We start from the raw sequence: 9,288 nt of genomic DNA, 5'->3' as shown, positions 1-9,288 counted from the left end.
CCCCCCAATCTTGTCCAAAAAATGCAGCATACCCTTGAAGTTGATTGGCAGACTCAAAAAGGCAAGAAAATGAAGAAACTCTCTTGAGAACCCCATGAAGACACTTACATATTGGAAGCTGGAAGCAAGAAGCTCATATTCATCTTGAAGGGAGTCTTTTACTAGACTCATCAGATGAAGAGCCAAGTTTTCCCACCATGATTAACATCTCATGTTGCAACATAAGGGGGATTGTCCACCCCCACTCCTTGAAAATTCTAAAATACTTAAACAAAAAACATAAATTATGGTGCTTGGCCATTTTGGAACCTCGAGCCACCTTAACCGTTAAAAATACTTACATTTCTTTCTTAGTTTTTGCTTGTTTTATAACTTGAATAACCAAATTTGACTCTTTTATAGATTGGAGCTTTCTTGTGCCATTCTAATTAATCATCCCCAATTCATTTGCTTCGCATTTACATTGGCTAGTCATTCTAGTTGTGCCACTATTATCTATGCAAGTTGTACCAAAAGTGCCAGATTGGATCTTTGGGAAGAAATTTCTATTATTAGTCAACATATGGACTAAAGCTCGTTGATTGGGGGAGATTTTAATTGCATTGCTTCTCCTACTAAAAAGCAAGGAGGCAGACCCCCTATCTTATCCACCATGAATGCTTTCACTTGGAAAATGCAGAGCAAACAAGCCAGTAGCCTGGCAAGGAGGCAGACCCCCTATCCTATGTTTGATCTAGGTTTCATTAAGCCTTCTTTCACCTGGAGAAGGTGCAAGCTTTGAGAAAACCTTGATAGATTTATGGTAAACGATTGTTGGCTTCAATATTTTCTACATACCACTGTCACACATCTCAGTCTTGCTAGGTCCTACCGCAGACCCCTTCTCATCACTATTATTGCTTTCATAAACCAGGGATAGACTTCTTTCAGCTATTTGAATATGTGGTCTGGTCATCATGACTTTCTTAACATTTTTTCAACTCAATGTAGGGACATTGATCACCCCAACACCCTTTCGGTCGCCAAATTGGGAGTTGTCAGTCGCCAGAATGGATATCCTGATGCTCATTTTAATTTAATTTACATATATATTTAAAAATAGTATTTTAAATTTTGAAAATACAAGACCGAATGGATCTCATATCCTCAGTATTTTAAATAGACGAGCATAATACCACAATGAATGCATCTATTCTGAAGGGTAGACACACCACTTACTGGTACCACTTACTTAAATAAACTAAGGAATTTATGACATCCGTTTAAGTCTGTGAAAAACCATTTTTATGTTGACCGACAAGTTCCCTTAAAACCTCTGTGAAAAACCATTTTTATGTTGACCGACAAGTTCCCTTATTTAATACAAAAAATTAAATAGGGTTTATATTAAGATGGTTTCTTGATGCTTCCTATAAGGGTAAGCCCCTATATAAGTGCAAGCCCCTATAGTTAATTACATCTTAGATAACCAAAGTCACCAAAGAAAACTCTCGATAAAAATTTGGGGATCTTATCTTCAAAGAGTTCAAAGGGATAGGACTTTTCAAAAAATCAGACAAAGAGGTGTGAAATGGGAATTACTCAAATTTTAAACATTAATTTTTGAATTTAAAGGAAGAAGAATTAGGAATGTCACGGGTCCTGAGGAGAACCTCGGTGACTTCCCAAACTATCATATGGTTCGGCTTCAATTTTGAGAAGAATTAAGTGTTTCATCTTGCTAATTTTATTAATTAGGGCTTACATTAATGCAAGGCGGTCGCTCAAATAGCCTAAAATATTAGGTCATGACGAACAACAACCTTGGAATCCTAAGGTGAGTTAGGGTTTAAATTGTTTTGCAGAGCCATACAAAGGCCTAAAGAGAAGTTGAGGATTTATGTCGCACTAGGTGGACGACTTCGAGTTCCTATGGTTTGTTGTTTAATTTCTAAGGAAAGAAGTGTTGTTTCACATCCTCGTGTTGTTACAGATTACAGTTGTAGAAGGCTGCCCACAAAACTAGCTCCAGGCTCCTTAGTGAAGTAGCAGTCCTAAAGTCAAAAGTTTAAAGGTTTAAATGACAAGTTTAAATTCAATTATTATGGGGGGAGTTAAAATTTACTGGAGCGACACCAGTTAGGATCTCATGGTTCCCTCATTCTGAAACCACTACTTTTTTCAGATTCACTTAGTCCAAATGAATTTTCTAAGCTCTAACTCAACGAGTTCCATATTTTCATTTAGACCGTGGGAAATCTCATTTGCAACCGTAGGTTACCTCCTCCGAGGGATGTCCGATCAGCCGATAGAGACGTTTTAATTTATTTACAATTTTTGTTTTGTTGTTTTGTTTGTGAGTAAATTTTAGGTTGTCATATATTTTGACTGTTGTGGCGGTGAATTGTATCTTGTTTTGATTTCTTAATTTTGGTTTTGGTTTCAGTTATGTGGTTATCCTAAAAGTTTTTGTTTTGACATGTAGAGTGAAATTGTTGTTTAACTTGCAAGTTTATAAGTAGGAAACAAGAGGTACAAAAAGTTAAATAAAACTTAATTGCAATCTAAAAATTTAAAAGTGTTCCTGCTGGTTCTTTCTGTTCCTCCACCTGAAAGATCAGTACTTGCAATGCATACATATAATTTTGTAGGAATTAAAACATGTTTGTAGGAAAAGCAAAGAGTACAGGTTTGAGGTATGTCTAGCAAACCCTATGTTATACCCTGGTGGGTTCAACTTTTTCATCTGTGAGGATGATTCCATCAAGCAAATCATAATATGTCCAAATGTCCTCCGGGATTCCCAAAGGATCATGAAAAGGTCCTAGGAAATACCCTACACATTTCACAGTCCCTCGAATAGTCTCGAGTTCATTTTGGTATTATTATTTTTACTATGTGGTTCACCCAATTCATACCCTTATGCTCAATGAACCTAGATGTTTTGATTATCCCTTTAAGTGGGGTAATTATTATTTGATTTTTCACTTATGAATTATACGGGTAAAGGCCCTTAGGGGCAAGTTGGCTTAATTAAGGAACTTAGTCAATTTGATTTTTAAATATGGGCTTGTAATGTTTTAAAAATATAACAAATTATTTATAGGTCATTTTCTAACCTCTTTAGACAAAATTTTGTTTAAGCATAATTCACCACTAAACCCTTAAGACTTAATGAGTAGATTTGTACTTTTTAGAAAAATTTAAATATTTATACTTTTAATCCTTATCATGAATCATAAATCATATTAAAACCATTCATTATGGTTTTAAATTAGTGGGTTATGCTCTTCCAAAGTCAAACCACCAACCTCAATATTGTCTTATTTAACTACTTTTTTGAATTTCATCAATTTAAAAAATTACAAATTTATCCTTAATGAGACCAAAGTGAGATTGGTTACTACAATTTATCCCTTATATATTTCAATCATTTTAGATATGTCAATAATGATCATTTAGTACCCACCCATTTACCCTTTGGTTGGGCATAAATATTAATTAAGGCTTAAATCCTAAAATTACCATTTTGCCCTTAAAACTTTAACGCCTTATAATTCATGAAATTAAACTCATATGACTTTAAAATTTTTATGCTACCCACTCATGGGTCACTTAAAACATCAGAGGAGAAAATATAATTTTTTTTTAATTTATTTAATTTTACAATTATTTATATGCAAAAATAGGGATTTATAAAGAAAATTCAATACAGAAAATTCAATACCACAACCAAAACAAAACCTCTGTCCTTAAGAAAAATACTAGAGGTTCACCAAGATTAGAGAACCACTTAGACCAATTTTCATAAATTTAGAATTATTTTTCTTTTTAGTATTAATTAAATATAATATATTATTTAAGTCAAAAATTAAATTTTATATTTTTCTTAAATCTCTCTAAGGCCAGGGAACCCAAAAAACAAGTTTCATATTTTTGTGGTTTATATTTTAATTATTAGAATTATATTAGTGGAAAATTAAAGAAAAATTCTTCTTAAGCCTTTTCAAAAAATAATATCTTGACTTATGAAATTTAGGAGAATTATTTTAATTAGTTTCAAGTGACGAGGAAGCTAAATGTGACATTTTAGTGTGTTTTTACAACTTCTAATTTTTATGATTTTTAATTACTTAAATATTTAGAAATGGCTTAAAAAATGAAAGATTTATCGTAATTCCACTTTTATTTTTCTTAGGTTCCCTTGGTCATAAGGAGCTCCTAAAACCAATTTGTTGGTTTTTTTTTTGCATTGTATTTTAATTATTTAAATTATTTCAGTGCCAAAAAAGTAATTTCACATAATTAATCTATTTTAGGGGTCAAAATTAATTTCAATTAACATGAAATTTTTAAGGGGAGTTCATCTAACTGACACTAAATTACAGTAAAGAATGATTTTTATGTCATTTACATTTATAATTTTTCCAATTTAATTTTCTTTCATTTTTAGGGGTTGGTGACAATTAGAGATATTCTTATGAGTTAAACCAAGTTTATATTTTTTCTAGGGTCCTCTGACCATAATGAACCTACTAAAAACTACCAAAATAAGTTTTGTATTTTTTATTAATATTTTAATTATTATAATTATTTTACCAAAATAGACATGACATACTTGAAAAATAGAGATCTCTGCCTAGAGATCTCCCCTGACCTTGAAAAACATTAGGGAAGATCCCTCATGATAGAGAGACTCAAAGCCCTAAAAATCAAGTCATGATAAAATGTCCATGAAAATGGAGAATAAAAATAAGGAATACACTATTTAACTAATTAAAAATCACACATGCATCAAACAGACATGAAACTGTTTCCAAATTACTCTCCTCTGTTCACTGAGCATGGGGGTATTTTTATTTTATTTTTATGATTTATCTATGAAAAGATATGGATTTTTGAAGTTCTAGTAATTCAATAAATAAAAAAAAACACCTCAACCTACGGCAGCTCCAAATGACCACGTGGCGCTATGCTATTCAACGCAGCCTTCTGACTCACTAGACACGTGTCATGCCTCATCATTCCATCTGCTCGTCCACCACAATCTCAGCTATCCAAACAATACATGCGCGATCAGACGACATCTGTTCATCGTGCCCAAGTCCCTCAACCCAATTTGGGGTGTTGATCAAATTCTATGCTAGGGTAGTCTGGTGATGGGGATTTTGTGGGGGATCTTCTGGATCTTCTTCTTTCACTCATTCTTCTTTCACTCAGGGGATGGTGTGGGTAAAGTTAATTTGGATTTGGTGGAGTTTTGAAGGGTGTTCTTTTTCGGGCTCAAATTAAGGTGGAGAAATTGGCTCTGGCCAGTGGGGAAGAGGGCTGGAAGATGGTTGGGTTGAACTCAAGAGGTCTTGAAGAAGCTCTGGGAACAATTTGACAGAGTCTCCCCAAGGAATTTGAACCTCTCCCTCCTTGGCCATGGAGGGTGAGTTTAAATAGGGGAGGTCATAGTGGCTACCATGGATGGTTGAGGTGGCTGAGAGGCTGCTTTGGTGGAGGGAAGAAAGGTGTAAATGTTCAATTGGGCTGAGGCACATCAGGTGGGTTCAATTTTGAGTTTTAGCCAAGGTGAAGCTCATAGGTTTGGGTTTTCTGGAAGCCAAGGTGGCCAACCGGCCAGGGTCAGGTCACCATCCCACTGAGGATGATCAGTTGTGGGGAAATGTGAAGCCAATTGGGTTTGTGCTTGGGTAGAAGTGATTAGTTGAAGTGGAAAGGGCTTTGGGTCAACTTGGGTTTAGGTTGGGTTTAGCTTCATGAAAATGACTTGGGTTACTCCCCATGGCTGACTAAGGTCAGGTGGATCAGCTGAAGTAGTGTGGAGAGGTCCCTATCTAAGGGATTTGGTTAAGCATGGGTTAGAGTGTGTCATCAAAAGGGTTAAAACCTTTTTTAAGGGAGCTTGAAAGTGGCTCCTTCTTTTTCCATTAATATCTTAATGAGGTGGCAAAGGCTCATATGGCTCACCTATGGCTTGGGGATGGTTTAATGGCTTGTCCTTGGCTTAGTCAATTTGCATGAAAAGGGATTTTTGGATTTATGTAGTAATTTTGTGGAGTTTACCATGAGGTTTGATTTATAAACTTGATCATGGATTTAAAACTTAGGGAATTATTTTGATTAAATTGATGATGAGGGGAAATTTATTATGTGGGCTTTTGGGTAAATTTTAGGCTTTTTAAATGACTTAAGGGTTTGGGCCTTTTAAAGTGGGGATGAATTTGGGCTTGAGTTTAGTTTGGATTTGGATTAAAATTGAATCAATTAAATATTTAATTTGGTGTAGTGATATGTCATGATGAGTTTTGAAATGTTTTCAAGTGATTGAATTGAAAGGCCAATTTGGTAGAATTTGGACATAGTGTCAATTTGGGGATTTCGGGTTAGACTTGGGTTTTGGGTTAGGCTAGAGCTTGGCTATGGACAATTTATGGTTCAATTTGGGGTGTTTGATTTTCTAGAAGTATTTTGAAAAGAAATTGAATGGAAATTTTTGGGTTATGGCTTTTAATTTGGTGACATTTGGGGATATGACTAATTTGGGGCAAAATTGGGGCTTTTTGATTTGGTTGAAATTGAGTTTGCAATTTGGTCAAATTAGGTTTTTATTTGGTTTTAATTAGTATTAGGGATGTTGAATTTTAGTTTGGAATTAGAATTGGGCAAGATTGGGGTTTGTTTGACTTTGGGGCTAATTTGGGAAAATTGGGTCTTTAAGACCAATTTGGGGCTTTTGGTCAAAATGGGTTTGGCCAAATTGAGCCTATAAGAGGAGTTCAAATTGATTTTGGAGATAATTGAGATGATTTTGAAATTTTTGGGAATTTTTTTATATTTTGGGTCATGAGGGGCATTTTGGAAAATTTGGACGTGGTTTGGGAATTTTGGTTTTTTGGTGAATTTTGATCAATTTGGGTCGAGGGGAGCACTTTAAAATAATTTTTGGAAAAATTTTGGTTAATTTGGGAAATTTTGGGAATTTTGGTAAAAATTAGGGTTGTAGAGGTATTTTGATAAATTTGATGAAATTTTAGGCTAGAGTGGGTAGGTAAGCCATGAAACCATTTCAATGTCATGAGAACCATATGAGAACTCATTTTGGATGCTAAATATGCTGGTCCTAACCCTCTTAGCCAAGAGCTAGGGGTTTGGGTCCACCCATATGAGCTTTCCAAAACGAGTCAGGAGACGAAATCAAGTCAAGTGGTTTTATGGTTTGGGGAGTGTAAAAAATTTTAGTGTGTGCAAGCTAGCCTAACCATGATCAGACCACCTAGGCTTAGTTCTACGTCTTGACCATCCTATGGGGACTCTCCTTGAGCACCCTCAAATTGGCCCCACCTAGTAAGTGCTAGAGGTTACGACCAATATGTGGAACTTCAAGTTGAACAAAGAAGAGTAGAATTTCTGATGGTGAGGTTTCTTTTTATAGTCCTCTAGGAATAGTCAACAGTTAAGTCCTATATATAGACCCTAGGCTACTAAGGAGGAAACTAGACCTCAACCAAAAGTGAGGTCAACACACCCCGTCATTAAATTGTGGCTTTTGCAAAAAAAAATTTGGGAAGGCACTTACTCATTGGAATGGAGCACTTCTGATAATGCTCTCACAATGGTAGAACAAGCTGAAAAGGACTTGGTGGCCTTAGAAGCTGATGCTGTTAATGGGGTGGCTGATGAATATTCTCAACTGGAAACTAATGAAAACTCCTCACTATAGTGGCAAGAAAGGAACATTCCTGAAACAAAAATCTTTCATTAGCCAAATTATTAATGGGGACAGAAACACCAAATTCTATCATGCTTGTATCAAATACAGGCATAAATGCAACACTATCGATTCTATTAAGGATGATAATGGGAGATGGATTAGAGACCCCACTGAAATAGCTGATAATGTTGTTGCCTATTAGCAAAAGTTATTGCAAAATCCCACTTCACAAAGACTCCACATAATTCCATAAATTTTCCTCTCAGATTATGCTTATACCACAACACTCAACCTTGCAGCAGTCCCTACCGTTGAGGAAATCAGGAATACCCTTACCATTATAGGCAGTGGGAGGTTAGCTGGACCAGATGGCTTTACTTCAGATTTTCACAAAAAAGCTTGGTAAATCATTAAAGGTGATGTGGTTCTAGCCATTCAATGTTTTTGTTCTAGGAAAATGACCTACCTAACTATTTTTTCTGCATGTACTATAGTTCTTATTCCTAAATCTACAATCAGAGGTCAATGACATCAATTCACACCAATCTAGGGGATCAAAGTAATCCAAAACTTGATGAATGAGATATCTGTCACTTTCACTTTTATATATAGAGAAGGAAATTGACCTGCAAATTTTTTGGTTAAGTGTAGTGGAGTGTCCCAGATTGTATTAGTCTCTACTTCTCTTACCTCGTCTCTTTGCTTTTTTGCTTCGGGGGGATCTGTTCAATGCCACACACCTTTGAATTGTAACTTCTTTTTTATCTCAATAGAAGTTATCATCTTTTTTCCAATATATATATATATATATATATATATATATATATATTGGAGATAACATTCAAATAAATGTTATCTTGTTCCCCTACATAAGCAGTCGTTGGAGATAACATTCAAATAAATGTTATCTTGTTCCCCTACATAAGCAGTCGTTGGAGATAACATTCAAATAAATGTTATCTTGTTCCCCTACATAAGCAGTCATTGTAGCAGGTTAATGGGTTTGCTCGACAAAAACTCCCATAAAAATTTCATAAGAATTACAAAAATCTAAAAACATCTTATTTGAAGATGCTCATTAAATTCAAAACCATCTCATAATTTCACTTCAACTTGAATTTTTGTGAGCTCTTCAAAGGCTTTGCAATGGGTTGAGCATTAGAACTTTTGCTTGCTTTTCTGGCACTAGACTTCACCGAACACACAACACATATGAGTGCCACCACCATTGTTGGCTAAACATAAACTTTTTTTTCTGGATCGGTTGTAGCAGGTTTTCCAAACATACCTTCCTTCACCAAGCCCCAAACCACCAAAAGAGTGCCTAACATACTCAACCTCCTCGGATTCAAAATGCCAATTAGACTGCCTGCGACCGCAAAATAGCTTCCCACAAGCACCTTTAGGCGCTGAAGATCAACCAACACCAATGCATTATTGATATTAATAAGGTTGTATATGTGGAAGATATTGCACCAGTTTGGACTAACATACACATATTCACTATATAAAAAATAATTTTTCCTCATATATCCATATACATAAAATAATTAATCACCCATTACACACACACACACACACACACACAC

This window comes from Phalaenopsis equestris, unplaced genomic scaffold (genome assembly GCF_001263595.1).
Source record: "Phalaenopsis equestris unplaced genomic scaffold, ASM126359v1 Scaffold000596, whole genome shotgun sequence".
Taxonomy (NCBI): Eukaryota; Viridiplantae; Streptophyta; class Magnoliopsida; order Asparagales; family Orchidaceae; genus Phalaenopsis; species Phalaenopsis equestris.
The sequence above is the reverse complement of the archived record's forward strand: the minus strand, read 5'-3'. Positions refer to the sequence as shown.